At 46.4% G+C, this 17,844-nt stretch overlaps 1 pseudogene; it reads left to right on the top strand.

Annotated features, from left to right (window-relative positions):
* The first annotated feature begins 5,485 nt into the window (after nt 1-5,485).
* LOC123094582 (dynamin-related protein 4C-like) lies at nt 5,486-7,436 on the top strand (annotated as a pseudogene).
* Nucleotides 7,437-17,844: the final 10,408 nt, after the last annotated feature.

Here is a 17,844-nt window from a genome sequence, read left to right as displayed (position 1 = left end):
CCGGTGCAGAATCTTCCCCGCCATCAACCACTTCTTTGGCCCCTCCTCGCGATCATCTACTATCAAAGGTGTAGCTTCCTCCTCTGATATGTCAAACTTTCCCAAAGCTTCCTCCAAGGGAGATCGAGTCGACCTATCCCTGTCAGATTCCGTCCGGCTGCCTCCATCGTCCCAGAATCACTGGAGCACACCGTCAATGAAGATCGAACGAGCCCCGGCTAGGTTCACTCGAAACCCTAATCGCCCTGGGCGTCGCCAGAGATATTAGGTTTTCGAAAAAAAACGTTTTCTTTTGGAAAATGATACCGCTAATACGGCCAACTCACACCTTGCATTGAGTTTCTGCCCAAACATTGGGTTGGAGTAGACTTTTTAGTTCCCGTAAAAACTACAGGATAGGCGAACTTTCCTGTGCATGAGCAAGGACGTTCCTTTGAGAACGCATCACGGGTTATTTTTCCAAAGGAAACCAGACCTACAAAAATTCCTGCACACCGAATGGGGCCTTATCTCCGTGCTCACCTCACTGACGAGATATCCGTCCGCATGCGCCCTAAGTTATCCTCGGCCTACCCCTGTGCATCCGCCCCACACCACCACCGAGCTCAACCTCCTCTGCATTGCTTCTGGTCCACCGCGCCACCATGAAGCTCGCAATCCTCCTCGGCCCCGTCTGATCTCTTTCGAAGCTGTCGTGGTCTAGATCCCTGTCCCTTAGCACAATATAGTGTCGGCCCCGGTCCAACCCCCAACCCTCCCAGTGCTCCCTCCTGATCTTCCACGGTCGTGGCCTCCATCACCAACATCGACAGTATCATGTATGGAAGAATCGACCAAGCATTGGCCTTGCGTTTCAATCTCCATCCCCGTAGGTTTAATTTCTTTGCAATATAGAGGTACAGAGTGTATTTTCTTACTCAAATAATGCCTTCCCGGATCATGGTTTATACTAGCAGAAGTTCATTTAGGCTGGTTGTAATGGGGAGTTGATTTAGGCTGTTTGTAATGGGGAGTATCATGTACTAGTATCATGCATATGATACTACCTCCCTAATGCATAGTATCATACATTAGTATCATATAGTACTTTATTTATTATCATGCATGGCACATACTATCATATCATTTATTATGATACGGTATCATAATATGATACTCAATCCTCTCTTTCTTCATTTCATTCTATGCCACCTCATCAAAAATTCCTAGTTGGCATGCATGATACTACTTATGATACTCCCATTACGACCAGCCTTAGGCTCAAAAAGTTTCCACTTATGTTCGATGAAACTACTCACCTAATCTTTCGGCAAGGATTCTAATATTTGGTTTTGGATTTGTATATTTTCTTCCACTAGGCCACACATGTGTTGTGCTTGCAATATTTGTTTTTGCTACAGAGATTCGGTGCTTCATATATATCCAACTAGATGAGGGCCCGCACGTTGTTGCGGGAATATTTTGCAGTATTTCAATGAGATTTTGGTTATATGATACATGAATATTTGAAGTAATTATTTTTGAAAGTATATAAGAATTAGATGTAATACCATAATAGAATGGAATTTTACATGCATGCATGTTTCCATGTTGAAGTGGATATTTAATATGCATAGTTGCATGTTGAGGTGGGTCTTTTCCTATGCATGTTGAATGATGAGGTGGCATGCTTGCATGTTGAGAGAAATATGTTAGTGGGGGCTAGCTATTTAGATATAGAAGATATGTGCTTGTACTTGCAGATGGATTGGAAATACAACCATGCTTCTCAGGTTCATCTTCTTCTTCCTGTTGTAACCACTACCCTCTTTTGCGATTTTGAATGAATCCGATACTACTGAAATATCCGTGCTACATATGTATCATTCTTCTACTTCTTTAGAGTTTCCAGCATTTCAATCATGCTTCCATTTTTTTATACTCTTGTTTTTTGTTAGATAGCATGAAAATTGATGCTTGCAAATATCCATGCTTTCGAATTGTTGTATTTCAGTGGATAGATTTTATAAGTACTCCAAAATTAGGTTGACAAATTATTGTTTTTCCTAGGAAATAGTATACATGTTTCTGGTTATATTGACAACAGACTATTTTAATATTAGCTAATTAATTGTATGTTCTTAAACTTATTTGCGAAATACAACTTCCCGCATTCAATCATGCTAGCAATTAAAAAAATCCATGCTTCCAGTTTGTTTGATATATGTTATGAAATAATGAAGCTGATGCTTCCTAGTAGCCATGGTTCCTACTCTTCTTACATATGTTTCTATGGTATAGCAAATTTTGCTTCAAGCCATGTAAGTGTATGCTTATTTTTATTGTAAAATCATTTTGATCGAATCATTAGCAGACATATGTGCTTCAACCACTACTATTATGTGCTTCAACCTGTGCCAGTGTTACTTCTATTGGCGAAACTTTATTGTACATACATTTTTGCACCTTTTATTTTAGCAACAACTATTAGTGCGTGCTTTCTTCTTTCTCACTCAATGCTTCTAATGTACAGACAAATGCACCCTATTCCAAATGGGCTTCTTTGTGTCCACAAGATGCATTGCAATGACATGACTGCGCTATAACCGAGACAAACAAGTGACTGCTCTAAGTTGTAGGTTGTACTGGAACAATGGAGAGCTCGTGATATCCGAGGATCTTGTCCATGACCAACTTGTAAAAAGTGTTGTTGTACAGTCTTCTATTTAGTTGCAAAAAGGAATTGTAATATGTTTTGCATACCTGTGAATTTTTTTCAAGGCCTGATCATTCTTGTTGTGCTTGCTGATGATTTCTTTGCGAAGCAAATGTTTCCATTATACAAGAAAAATGCTTCCTTTGCACCAAATAATTATTTTCATATCCTCAAAACGTAACATAGATTAAATCTTTCAGTTAAACAATACTTTTCTACTGTGCCACAAAGCATATGCTTCTATAGTTTGGAATGTTTCCATGGCACAAAATCAAGCTCGGCTTTGCATAAAAATACGTCTCGGAAAAACGTAGGTGTACTAGATGCACATTATCTCCCGTATGCTTCTAACGGTTAAACGGAATGTTGCCCTGACTTGAAGCCCCTTTCACCGAGGATGAAACATGGCAAGCCGTGAAATGCTTACCGGTTGGGAAGGCGTCAGGCCCCAACGACTTCACTTCAAAATTTTTGTGCGCTTGTTTGGGACATCATCAAGTAGGACATTTGCAATGCTTGACAAATTCTACTACATGAACGGGAGGGGCTTCCAAAAACTCAACGAGACCCTTCTCACCCTACTACCTAAGAAGCCCGACGCCGCATCATTTTCGGACTACCGCCCATCAGTCTCATCCATATGATCGCTAAACTTTTCGCCAAAGTACTTTCCTTGCGCCTCACTCCAAGGCTGAGCTCGATGGTCTCCACGAACCAAAGTGCATTCATCGCCGGACGGTGCATCCACGACAACTTTCTTCTTGTTCAGCAGACGGTGCGCCTCCTTCACAGCCTCAAGGTCCCTCGCATGCTCCTGAAGCTCGACATTGCCCGGGCCTTCGACTGCGTTTCATGGCCTTTCCTATTGCAGATCCTCCAGCACCTTGGCTTCGGCTCTCGCTGGCGAGACTGGGTCTCAATCCTCCTCTCTACCACATCGACGCGGGTCATGATCAACGACCACCCAGGTCCCCCCATCAACCATGCTGCGGCCTCCGGCAGGGAGACCCGATATCCCCAATGCTATTCACCATCGTCATCGACGTCCTAAACTCGCTTCTCCTCTGTGCGGTTGACAATGGCCTCCTCCAGCGGCTAAAGACGCGCCACGCGGCCTCGAGCATCTCCCTCTACGCAGACGACGTTGTTATTTTCTGTCAGGCCGATAGCCACGACATTGCTACCGTGCGTGAGCTTCTTCAGGTGTTTGGGGTGGCATCGGGCCTCCACACAAACTTCGAGAAATGCTCTGCGACGCCAGTCCGGTGCAGCGACGACCACATTGACACGATCCCGTCTGAGATGCAATGCCCGGTTAAGCATTTCCCTATCCAATACCTGGGGCTACCGCTCTCCATCCGTAAGCCACCCACCTCGAGCCTCCTTCTGATCGTCCACAAGCTCGAGAGGAAGCTGTCCACCTGACGCGCTTCACTTCTATCGAAAGGTGATCGGCTTGCCTTGGTCCGCCATGTCCTATGTGTGATCCCGACGCACTTCCTCATCGCCATTGCATTCAACAAATCGATCCTCAAGCGGGTCAACCGGATCATCCGAGGCTTCCTTTGGGCCAGAAGCAACAACGCGTGCGGCAGGAAATGCCTCATCAACTGGCAGAAAGTCTGCAAGCCTATCTCCCTTGGCGGGCTGGGCGTCCGTGACCTTTATCGCTCTGGGATCGCATTGCGAACACGCTGGCTATGGCTACAACGCACTGACCCCTCGCGGTCTTGGAGCCACCTTCATCTCCCACATGATCCGGACGTCACCGCCATCTTTAGGGCGTCCATTACCTGGCAGGTTGGCAACGGGGCCAGCTGCAAATTCCGAAGCGACCACTGGATAGATGGAAGATCCGTGGCAGAGATTGCTCCCCTCTGGGCCAAGGTCGGCGCCACAGGAACACACAACATCATTTCTGAGAGTTAGCCTTTTGTGTTTTTGGGGACGAGCAACCCCTTTGATCTGTTTGCTCCAACGCCCGCAAACATGTCTATAGTGCACATGGCTTGCGCGTGGTTGTAATCTCTTGTTGTAACTCTTTTTCTATCAATGAAAAGATATGTAACTTACGTTTTCGCGAAAAAATATAATTAGCATAATTCTCGGAAAGCAGGAAACAAATCATAGCCATAATTACTGGAGCAATGCTACACGGACGGATGTTTTGTACTTACTTTACGGGGTGCTTACGTGGGATAAAATGATTGGAGGAATAGGGGGTGGAGGGCCCATGCCCCCTGAAAATCCCGGGATTTTTTTTTCTTGAAGATTAGTTAGTTAAAGAATCCCGTAAACCCCCTGTATCACCCCGTTGATGTAGAATTTTCGAAAAAACAATAACCGGGCCCATGCATACATTAACGAATCCATTAATCATGCGCCGGAGTTTACTTGCTAATCTGACGGCCAGCGTGTATCTGATCCAATGGCCGTGGACTGGTCTGGTAGTGAAGTATGAGTAGTCTGATGCCTAGTGCTCTCTTTTTTTTGAGTAACCTCATATTACTTGTCGCATAGATACATTCATATGGATCAATGGAATAATACTTAGAACTTTTTCTTGAGCAAAGTAATACTTATAACTGACTCTTTATTTTTATTTTCTTACCATATCCAGTAGGAGTATATTGGGAGGAGAATCGAACAGAATCAATTACTGCGGTTGCATGCATTGTAATCATCTCTAGCATGTCTTCTTGTAAACTTCCTTTGCCAATGCGTACAATAAATACATGAGATGTCAGCCGGCCCTAGAGCTGCGCGATTCATCCCAATCTACCCCGCAACATGGCCAAGCCCAAAGCCAAGCGGCTCAAATCGTCTCCCAACGACGCTGCAGCGGCCGACGGCGTGGCCGCGAGCGCCATCGCTTCCTCGTACAACGACCACATACGCCCGCTCCTGGACGCCGTCGACCGGCTGCGCCATCTTAATGTCTCGCAGGACGGCATCCAGCTGCCACCATCGTCGTCGTCGGCGACCAGTCCAGCGGCAAGTCCAGCGTGCTCGAGGCGCTCGCCGGCATCAGCCTCCCGCGCGGCCCGCATCTGCACCGGCGCGCCGCTCGTCATGCGCCTCAAGGACGACCCTTCCGGCGGTGACGCCCCCGTGCTGCAGCTCGAGTACGGTGCCGGCCGCGTCGTCAGCACCTCGGATGCCGAGGTCGCCGACGCCATCGACGCGGCCACCGCCGAGATCGCCGGCTCTGGCAAGGGCATCTCTGACAGGCCCATCACCCTCGTCGTGCGGAAGCGCGGCCTGCCGGACCTCACCCTCGTCGACCTCCCCGGCATCACGCGCGTGCCCGTCAAGGGACAGCCCGACGACATCTACGAGCAGGTCGCCGGGATCATCAAGGAGTACATCGCGCCCAAGGAGACCATCATCCTCAACGTGCTCTCCGCCACAGTCGACTTCCCGACCTGCGAGTCCATCCGGATGTCGCAGCAGGTGGACCGTCACGGCGACCGCACGCTCGCCGTCGTCACCATGGACGACGTCAACATCGGCCTCGGCTACGTCTGCGTCCGCAACCGCGTCGGCGACGAGACGCACGACCAGGCGCGCGCCGAGGAGGAGCGGCTGTTCGACCATCACCCGCTCCTGTCCAAAATCGACAAGTCCATGGTGGGCATCCCCGTGCTCGCGCAGCGGCTCATGCAGATCCAGGCGACCATCATCGCCAAGTGCCTCCCCGACATCGTCAAGCAGATCACCGACCGGCTCAGCCGCAGCACCGCCGAGCTAGAGCAGATGCCACCGGATCTCAACAACGTGGCCGACGCGGTGCGAGCCTTTTTCCACATTGTCAAGCGCACGTGCTCGTCGCTGGAGAAGATGCGAGTTCGACGAGTACCCCGACGACCGCCACTTCCATGGAACCGCGCGTATCGCCGAGATGCTGAACGCGTACGCGAAGAAGCTGCCGGCAGAGTGCCCCCAGCAGGGCAGCGACCTGTTCCTGATGGAGGAGGTGCGCATCCTGGAGGAGACCACGGCCATCAAGCTCCCCGACTTCCTCCCAAGGTCGGCGTTCCTCGTCCTGCTCAAGAAGAAGGTCCAGACCGTCGTGCAGGTGCCGCACGACCTCGTCCGCGAGGTCTGGGACTATGTCGAGGACCTGACGCTCAAGGTGCTGCTGGAGCACTCGAACGACTTCCCGCAGGTGCAGCCGTCATGCCGCCGCGCGGTCCAGAGCATGATGGACAAGGCACGAGCGCAGTCGGCGCGGCACGTCACGGAGCTGATCGACATGGAGCTTGTGGCCGACTACACCTACAATCCCGACTACAGCAAGACATGGTCCGAGCTCATGGAAGGGTACGGCAAGTTCATGGAGGCCGTGAAAGACCGCACCAAACCCACGGCCGTCACCCTCAAGGGCTTCGGGAAGGTGGAGGTGGCGCACCTGAGGAACCACGACGACCTGGCCGGGCAGGCGTTCGACATGCGGGCTCGCCTCGCCTCGTACTGGAAGAGCATCGTGCTCCGGCTCGTCGATGGGATGGCGCTCCTCGTACTGCGCGCCGTCAAGCGGCTCGCCGAGAACGACCTCGAGGTGGCGCTCTCTGACGAGCTCCTAGGGAACAACATGGCCGGGGTGGAGCGGATGCTCGCGCCGTCGCCCGGCACCGGCAGCAAGCGCCAGCGCCTCAAGAAGAGCATCGTATTGCTTCAGCAGTCCAAGGAGGCCGTGGCTGACATCATGGACAGGATTAGCGCGGCAGGGGAAGTGTAGGCCAGATGCATGTCAACGATGAGAACAGTGCTTGTTTCTTATTTTGTTGGACTTCATCGAAAAAATGAACTTTGATGGAGGCGTATTTACATTTTACAAGTCAACTGAAAAATCTTTGTTGGAGGCGTATTTCTAAATCCGGTGATCTCGATCGTGTATTCAGATTACCCATACATACTCGATCACGATCAGGCCCAAAACAAATTGAATAAATTTAGCAATCCTCTGCCCGTGGCTCCAATTCATGTGAAAAATGTGAGTAAATTGCAGAAAACCACCAGTTTGAAGGTTAGATTTGCGAAAATTACTATGAGTATGTATGGATTTGAAGTTATGATGAATGTTATGGTATTTAGAGTTGCTTAATGTGATGTTAAGTAAGTTGTTTAGAATTGATGAATGAGACCCTAAGTATGTTGTTTACAATTTGATGAATGATCCCTTAAGTATGGTGTTTAGAATTGATGGATGTGATCTAAAATATGTTGTTTAGAATAGATGAATTGCTAAGTGATGCATAAAATATGGCCAAGTTGTCATTGCTAAGTGATGCATCAAACAAGGTCAAGATAATCTCTTTGCCATTTTAGGGTTTTCGCGACGTCGAGGCATCAAATAGGTTATCGATGCCACTTTAGGGTTTTCTTGACGTCGGGGCATCAAATAGGGTTATCGATGCCACTTCAGGGTTTTCTCGATGTCGGGGCATCAAAATAGGGTTATGTATGCCACTTTGGTGTTTTCTCGACGTCGAGGCATCAAATAGGGTTATTGATGCCACTTTTGGGTTCTCTCGACGTCGAGGTATCAAATAGGATTATGTATGCCACTTTAGGGTTTTCTCGGTGTCGAGGCATCAAATAGGGTTATTGATGCCACTTTAGGGTTCTCTCGACATCGAGGCATCAAATAGGGTTATGTGTGCAATTTTAGGGTTTTCTCGACATCGAGGCATCAAATAGGGTTATCGATGCCACTTTAGGGTTCTCTCAACGCCGAGGCATCAAATAGGGTTATGTATGCCATTTAAGGGTTTTCTCGATGTCGAGGCATCAAATAAGGTTATCGATGCCACTTTAGGGTTTTCTCAATGACGAGGCATCAAATAGGGTTATGTATGCCACTTTAGGGTTCTCTCAACGTCGAGGCATCATTTGATGCCACTTTAGGGTTTCTTGGCGTCGAGGCATCAAATAAGGTTATCGATGCAGAACATAACTTGAGGATCACATAAGTAGCAGAACATCACTCGATCATCACAATAGGAGCAGAACATTAGTTGATCATGACAATAGTAGCATAACATAGTTGATCATGACAATAGTAGCATAACATAACTGGATCATCACAGTAGTACCAAAACATAAGTTAAACATTACATACTGGCATATGGTAACTTGATGATCACTTGATCATCACTATAGTAGCATTACCACAACATCATAAAGCATTGTTTGGATCACAACATCATAAAGCTTTGTTTGGATCACAACACCAATCCCATGGTGCAACAAAAGCAGTCAAGTAGTCCTTGATTTTCTGGGTTGGCTTCCTGACTCTCTGGGAACCACTGTTTGATCTTGGAGGTAAGAAAGCTACCCTTGGTCCCTTTGCAACACCAGTTGAAGCCCTAGTTGCTGGTGCTTTACCCTTTGCAGCAACAGTAGCGAATCTAGTTGATGGTGTAGTAGTAGCAGCTGTAGTTGAAGCCCTCCTTGTTGGTGTAGTTAAAAGAGCATGCGGTGCCCCCATGTTTGGTTTTGGTAATTGATGACAATCTCTATGGACTAATGGTTGTCTTGAGTTATATTTGAAGGATTTGTCCATAGGCTTTTCTTGAAGTCCATGTGTTGGTTTCAAGGAGTTTTTGAGTTGACCAAGGTGCTATTAAGGAATTATCCAAAGATTGGTCATACATCATCCAAATGAAGAGAGTTGGAAAGATTCAAGGTTGATCAATACTAAGTCAAGAGTGAATCAAGTTGATCAACTCACAAAGCATAGAAGATGTACCGAGAGAGATCAAGCGATCCCATGTTATGGTAAGCATTGTCAAGTATGCTTTGTGTACTAACCCATGATCTTCGTGAGAGTTCTTTGTGGGGTTAGGTTGTGGTGTGCAAATTCAAGTGAAGCATCACGAAGAGATCAAATGCTTGAAGCTTGTCGTCCATTGTGGTGACAATGGACTTGTGAAGATGTGCGGAAGACTGGCTCACCCATAGTGGAGTATGGGGGAGCAATCAACTAGTCTTCATCGAGCCAACGCAATCAAGAAAGGTGGTCTAACTTGAGGGAGTCAAGATCGCCATCATCTAGCTCAAGTGGACCATGTGAAAGGCAAAGGTTTGCCCTTGATAGGTTTTCCATTTTACCGGTCTCATGGTGGTAGTTGGGAGACCGGGTTTTAGGTTCGATTGCCTTACTATCAAGGGGGGCTCTCGATGAGTAACTTGATCGTATCATTCGTAGAGAGCTCAAACCATTGCATCCTTGCATCATCTTTCTTGGTTCTTGTTTGGTTCTCTTTGTGAGTTTTGGAGCTTATGGTCATCTTGATGACAAGCTCGAGTTCATCGAAAACGGAGTTCACAGGCATCTTCTATGATGTTTTCATGTTGGAGCTTATGCCGGTTCTTCTCTGTTGGAGGTTTCTCTCCTCTTTTTGTTAGGCATACCTCCTCTGCCTCCTCTGCCTCTTCGCTGTTTTGATGCTACTCGTTGTCTTGTATCCAACAAGCTTGAGTTTGCCCAATTCGGAGCTCATATGAAGAAGTTATGGCAGTTCTGTTTTTCTCCCTGCGGTAGTACCGCGGTGGCAGCGGTAGTACCGCTTGTAGCGTCAAGCGGTAGTACCGCTCCAGTACCGCTCTACTACCGCCTCGATTTTGGGTCTTGCACTTTTCGTGTCGGGTTTAGCAGTAGTTGCACGACAGTAAGGCACGACAGTTCCGCCTATAAGCGGTAGTACCGCCCCGATTGGGCGGTAGTACCGCCTATAAGCGGTAGTACCGCTCCAGTCGGGCGGTAGTACCGCTACTGCATTACTTCCGCCGTACTCTGCTCTGCCCTGCCTCATTTAGTCCCGTGTTCTACTCCTCAAGCGGTAGTACCGCTGGCGTGAGCGGTAGTACCGCTTATAAGCAGTACTACCGCCCCAAGGTTCATGTTTTTGTTGCTCCTTTTCCCTGCTTCTTCCGCCCGAGCGGTAGTACCGCTCGTGGAGCGGTAGTACTGCTCCTGTGCGGGCTGAGCACCTAACGGTTGGATTTTTCCCTCCTATAAAAGGGGGTCTTCTTCCCCATTGAACCTTATCCTTTGAGCTCGTGTTCTTCCCCCATTGTTGACCTTCTTTGAGCTTGCCAACTCTCAATCCCTCCAATGATTCTTGCTAGTTCTTGAGGGAAAAGAGAGAGGAGATCTAGATCCATGTTTCCACCAATCACTTTCTCCTCTAAGTGAGGGGAACCCCTTGGATCTAGATCTTGGAGTTCTTCGTGTTCTTTGTTCGTTATTCCTCTCATTTTCCTCCCTAGCATTAGTTGCTTTGGTGGGATTTGGGAGAAAAGGATTTGGGCTCTCCGTGTGCCCTTGCCATTGCATTTGGTACATCGGTTTGAGTTCTCCACGTGATATGCGGAAGTTACAAGTTGAGAAGCTTATTACTCTTGGGTGCTTGGTACCCTTGAGCTTGTTACTCTTGGGTGTTTGGACACCCTAGAGCTTGTTCCTCTTGGGTGCCTTGGCTCCCTAGACGGTTGGTGTTGTTTGGAGCTCCGGGCAAGCGTCGGGGTCTCCAATTAGGTTGTGGAGATCGCTCTGAGCAATTTGACGGGTGCTGGTGGCCGCCCCCAAGGGTTGCCAAAGTGTACGGGTTCGATGACCGCCCCCAAGGGTCGCCATTTGTACGGGTTCGGTGACCGCCCTCAAGGGTCCCTTAGTGGTATCACGGCATCTTGCATTGTGCGAGGGCGTGAGGAGATTACAGTGGCCCTAGTGGCTTCTTGGGGAGCATTGTGCCTCCACACCTCTCCAAACGGAGATTAGCATCCACAAGGGTGTGAACTTTGGGATACATCATCGTCTCCGCGTGCCTCGGTTATCTCTTACCCGAGCCCTTTACTTATGCACTTTACTTTGTGATAGCCATATTGTTCTTTGTCATATATCTTGCTATCACATAGTTGCTTATCTTGCTTAGCATAAGTTGTTGGTGCACATAGGTGAGCCTAGTTGTTGTAGGTTTTGTGCTTGACAAATTAACCGCTAGGTTTATTCCGCATTTGTTCAAGCCTCTACCGTAATTATTTTAAAATGCCTATTCACCCCCCCCCTAGGCGACATCCACGATCTTTCAGCGGTAGTGAGCTTTAGGAAGCATCCATCCAAACCTACAATATGATCATAAATGATATCTAGTTGAAAGAACATATAAGTGGCAGAGACAACAATACAAGGCAATTACCTATGAATGGTTTGCAGCCATTGAGGAACCCTTCTTTGCATCCATTCAGGCAGATGAACAATCCACAGAACCTAGGGTTCTTGCTAGGATGCTCCTTAATAAATTTTGTTGTCACAATACATCTAGAACCTGGATTAGTATCTAGCACAACTTGCAAATAATCCCTAATCATGGTGTATTGGGCCTTCTAATCTCCTAAAACAACATTATTTGCCGCCTTCCTAGCCCCTTAGGCCATGTGGGTTGATATATCCACTCCATACTTGCTCTTGGCAGTGTTAATAATTGTTGTTATTGTTGTGCATATGTCATTCCTAACTGCCTCCTCACAATGTTTTGCAACCCACTTGGTAGTGACTTTGGTGCTCTTTGACATAGAAGGGCATGTGTGCACCAAATACTACTTTCTGATGATAAATGTCTGCTGCTACATCTACAGGATGTGCATTGAACAAAACTCCTTCATCTACATGATACAGTTGGGGCTCTCCAATTTCCTGCAGAGACTGTGTGGGATGTATATAGGAATGGAAACATACTTCTTAGATTAACTGTGTGGGATGTACATACTAACGGAAAGGTATTCCTTGAATTGACTGTGTGGAATGTACATACAAACGGAAATGTTGGGGAACGTAGCAGAAATTCAAAATTTTCCTACGAGTCACCAAGATCTATCTATGGAGAGACTAGCAACGAGGGGAAGGAGAGTGCATCTACATACCCTTGTAGATTGCTAAGCGGAAGCGTTCAAGAGAACGGGGTTGAAGGAGTCGTACTCGTCGTGATCCAAATCACCGGAGATCCTAATGTCGTACGGACGGCACCTCCGCGTTCAACACACGTACACCCCGGTGACGTCTCCCATCCCTTGATCCAGCAAGGAGAGAGGGAGAGGTTGGGGAAGACTCCGTCCAGCAGCAGCACAATGGCGTGGTGGTGGTGGAGGAGCGTGGCAATCCTGCAGGGCTTCGCCAAGCACCGCGGGATATGAGGAGAAAGAGAGGTAGGGCTGCGCCAGGGAGAGGTGGAAACTCTTGTGTATGCAGCCCCAAATACCTCAACTATATATAGGGGAGAGGGAGAGGGCTGCGCCTCCCCTAGGGTTCCCACCCCAAGGGGTGCGGCTGCCCCCAAAACCCATCTAGGGTGCGGCCAAGGGGGAAGAGGGGGGAAACTTGCCCCCCAAGTAAGGTGGAAGCACCCCCTCCCCAAAACCTAGGCGCCTTGGGCCCTTGTGGGGGGGTGCACCAGCCCACCTGGGGCTGGTCCCCTCCCACACTTGGCCCATGCAGCCCTCTGGGGCCGGTGGCCCCACTTGGTGGACCCCCGGGACCCTCCCGATGGTCCTGGTACATTAACGATAACACCCGAAACTTTTCCGGTGACCAAAAGAGGACTTCCCATATATAAATCTTTACCTCCGGACCATTCCGGAACTCCTCGTGACGTCCAGGATCTCATCCGGGACTCCGAACAACATTCGGTAACCATGTATATCTATTCCCTATAACCCTAGCGTCATCGAACCTTAAGTGTGTAGACCCTACGGGTTCGGGAACCATGCAGACATGACCGAGACGTTCTCCGGTCAATAACCAACAGCGGGATCTGGATACCCATGTTGGCTCCCACATGTTCCATGATGATCTCATCGTATGAACCATGATGTCAAGGACTCAATCAATCCCGTATACAATTCCCTTTGTCTAGCGGTATTGTACTTGCCCGAGATTCAATCATAGGTATCCCGATACCTTGTTCAATCTCGTTACCGGTAAGTCTCTTTACTCGTTCCGTAACACATCATCCCGTGATCAACCCCTTGGTCACATTGTGCACATTATGATGATGTCCTACCGAGTGGGCCCAGAGATACCTCTCCGTTACACGGAGTGACAAATCCCAGTCTCGATTCGTGCCAACCCAACAGACACTTTCGGAGATACCCGTAGTGCACCTTTATAGCCACCCAGTTACATTGTGATGTTTGGTACACCAAAAGCATTCCTACGGTATCCGGGAGTTGCACAATCTCATGGTCCAAGGAAATGATACTTGACACTAGAAAAGCTTTAGCATACGAACTAGACGATCTTTGTGCTAGGCTTAGGATTGGGTCTTGTCCATCACATCATTCTCCTAATGATATGATCCCGTTATCAACGACATCCAATGTCCATGGTCAGGAAACCATAACCATCTATTGATCAACGAGCTAGTCAACTAGAGGCTTACTAGGGACATGGTGTTGTCTATGTATCCACACAGGTATCCGAGTTTCCTATCAATACAATTATAGCATGGATAATAAACGATTATCATGAACAAGGAAATATAATAATAATAATAACTAATTTATTATTGCCTCTAGGGCATATTTCCAATAGTCTCCCACTTGCACTAGAGTCAATAATCTAGTTCACATCGCCATGTGATTAACACTGACAGGTCACATCGCCATGTGACCAACATCCAAAGAGTTTACTAGTGTCACTAAACTAGTTCACATCATCATGTGATTAAGATTCAATGAGTTCTGGGGTTTGATCATGTTTTGCTTGTGAGAGAGGTTTCAGTCAACGGGTCTGCAACATTCAGATTTGTATGTACTCGCAAATCTCTAGGTCATATTGTAAATGCTGCTTCCACGCTCCACTTGGAGCTATTCCAAATGGTCGCTCCACTATACATATCAGGTTTGCTACTCAGAGTCATTCGGATAGGTGTTAAAGCTTGCATCGACGCAACTCTTTATGTCGAACTCTTTATCACCTCCATAACCGAGAAACATATCCTTATTCCTCTAAGGATAATTTTGACAGCTATCTGGTGATCCACTCCTTGATCACCTTTGTACCCTCTTGCTAGACATGTGGCAAGGCACACATCAGATGCGGTACTCAGCATAGCATACTGTAGAGCCTACGTCTAAAGCATAGGGAACGACCTTCGTCCTTTCTCTCTTTTCTGCCGTGGTCGAGCTTTAAGTATTAACTTCATACCTTACATCTCAGGCAAGAACTCCTTCTTTGACTGATCCATCTTGAACACCTTCAAGATCATGTCAAGGTATATGCTCATTTGAAAGTACTATTAAGCATTTTTGATCTATCTTATAGATCTTGATGCTTATTGTTCAAGTAGCCTAATCCAGGTTTTCTATTGAAAAACACCTTTCAAACAACCCTATATGCTTTCTAGAAATTCTACATCATTTCTGATCAACAATATCTCAACAACATATACTCATCAGAAATTCTATAGTGCTCCCACTCACTTCTTTGGAAATACAAGTTTCTCATAAACTTTGTATAAACCCAAAATCTTTGATCATCTCATCAAAGCGTACATTCCAACTCCGAGATGCTTACTCCAGTCCTTAGAAGGATTGCTGGAGCTTTGCATATTTGTTAGCGTTCTTCAGGATTGACAAAACTTTCTGGTTGTATCACATACAACCTTTCCTCAAGGATATCGTCGAGGAAACAATGATTTGACATCCTATCTGCAAGATTTCATAAATCATGCAGTAATTGCTAATATAATCCCAACAGACTCTTAGCATCGCTACGAGTGAGAAAGTCTCATCGTAGTCAACTCCTTAAACTTGTCGGAAAACATCTTAACGACAAGTCGAGCTTTCTTAATGGTGATACTTACCATCATTATCTGTCTTCCTTTTAAAATCCATCTGTACCGAACGGCCTTATGACCATCAAGTATTTCTTCCAAAGTCATGGATCCTCTCTCGGATTTTATGGCCTCGAGCCATTCATCGGAATCCGGGCCCACCATCGCTTCTCCATAGCTCGTAGGTTCATTGTTGTCTAGCAACATGACCTCTAAGACAGGATTGCGTACCACTCTGAAGTAGTACGCGTCCCTATCGACCTACGAGGTTCGGTAGTGACTTGATCCGAAGCATCATGATCACTATCATCAGCTTCCACTTCAATTGGTGTAGGTGCCACAGGAACAACTTCATGTGCCCTGCTACACACTGGTTGAAGTGATGGTTCAATAACCTCATCAAGTCTCCACCATCCTCCCACTCAATTCTTTCGAGAGAAACTTTTTCTCGAGAAAGGACCCATTTCTTGAAACAATTCCTATTGCTTTTGGATCTGAATTAGGAGGTATACCCAACTGTTTTGGGTGCCCTATGAATATGCATTTTATCCGCTTTGGGTTCGAGCTTATCAACCTAAAACTTTTTCACATAAGCGTCGCAGCCCCAAACCTTTTAAGAAACGACAACTTAGGTTTCTCCAAACCATAGTTCAAACGGTGTCGTCTCAACGGAATTATGTGGTGCCCTATTAAAGTGAGTGTGGTTGTCTCTAATGCCTAACCCGTGAACGATAGTGGTAATTCGATAAGAGACATCATGGTACGCACCATATCCAATAGGGTGCATCTATGATGTTCGGACACACCATCACACTATGGTGTTCCAGGCGGTATTAATTGTGAAACAATTTCCACAATGTCTTAATTGCGTGCCAAAGCTCGTAACTCAGATACTCATCTCTATGATCATATCATAGACATTTTATCCTCTTGTCACAATGATCTTCAACTTCACTCTGAAATTACTTGAACCATTCAATAATTCAGACTTGTGTTTCATCAAGTAAATATACAACATCTACTCGAATCATCTGTGAAGTAAAAACATAACGATATTCACTGCATGCCTCAGTACTCATTGGACTGCACACATCAAAATGTGTTACTTCCAACAAGTTGCTATCTTGTTCCATCTTACTGAAAATGAGGCTTTTCAGTCATCTTGCCCATGTGATATGATTTGCATATCTCAAGTGATTCAAAATCAAGTGAGTCCAAACGATCCATCTGCATGGAGTTTCTTCATGCGTATACACCAACAGACATGGTTCGCATGTCTCAAACTTTTCAAAAACGAGTGAGTCCAAAGATCCATCAACATGGAGCTTCTTCATGTGTTTTACACCAATATGACTTACATGGCAGTGCCACAAGTAAGTGGTACTATCATTACTATCTTATATCTTTTGGCATAAAAATGTGTATCACTACGATCGAGATTCAATAAACCATTCTTTTTAGGTGCAAGACCATTGAAGGTATTATTCAAATAAACAGAGTAACCATTATTCTCCTTAAATGAATAACCGTATTGTGATAGACATAATCCAATCATGTCTATGCTCAATGCAAACACCAAATAACAATTATTTAGGTTTAACATCAATCTCGATGGTAGACGGAGCAGGCGATGCTTGATCACATCAACCTTGGAAACACTTCCAACACACATCATCATCTCACCTTTAGCTAGTCTCCATTTATTCCGTAGCTCTTTTATTTCGAATTACTAACACTTAGCAACCGAACCGGTATCTAATACCCTGGTGCTACTAGGAGTACTAGTAAAGTACACATTAACATAATGTATATCCAATATACTTCTATCGACCTCGCCAGCCTTCTCATCTACCAAGTATCTAGGGTAATTCTGCTCCAGTGGCTGTTCCCCTTATTACAGAAGCACTTAGTCTCGGGTTTGGGTTCAACCTTGGGTTTCTTCACCGGAGCAGCAACTGATTTGTCGTTTCATGAAGTACCCCTTCTTGCCCTTTCCCTTCTTAAAACTAGTGGTTTCACTAACCATCAACAATTGATGCTCCTTCTTGATTTCTACATTCGCGGTGTCGAACATTGCGAATAGATCAAGGATCATTATATCTATCCCTGTTATGTTATAGTTCATCACGAAGCTCTAGTAGCTTGGTGGCAATGTCTTTGGAGAAACATCACTATCTCATCTGGAAGATCAACTCCCACTCGATTCAAGTGATTGTTGTACTCAGACAATCTGAGCACAAGCTCAACATTGAGCTTTTCTCCCTTATTATGCAGGCTAAGAAAATCGTCAGAGGTCTTATACCTCTTGAC

Source organism: Triticum aestivum, chromosome 4B (genome assembly GCF_018294505.1).
Source record: "Triticum aestivum cultivar Chinese Spring chromosome 4B, IWGSC CS RefSeq v2.1, whole genome shotgun sequence".
Lineage (NCBI taxonomy): Eukaryota > Viridiplantae > Streptophyta > Magnoliopsida > Poales > Poaceae > Triticum > Triticum aestivum.
This window is presented reverse-complemented; position numbering and strand designations above follow the sequence as displayed.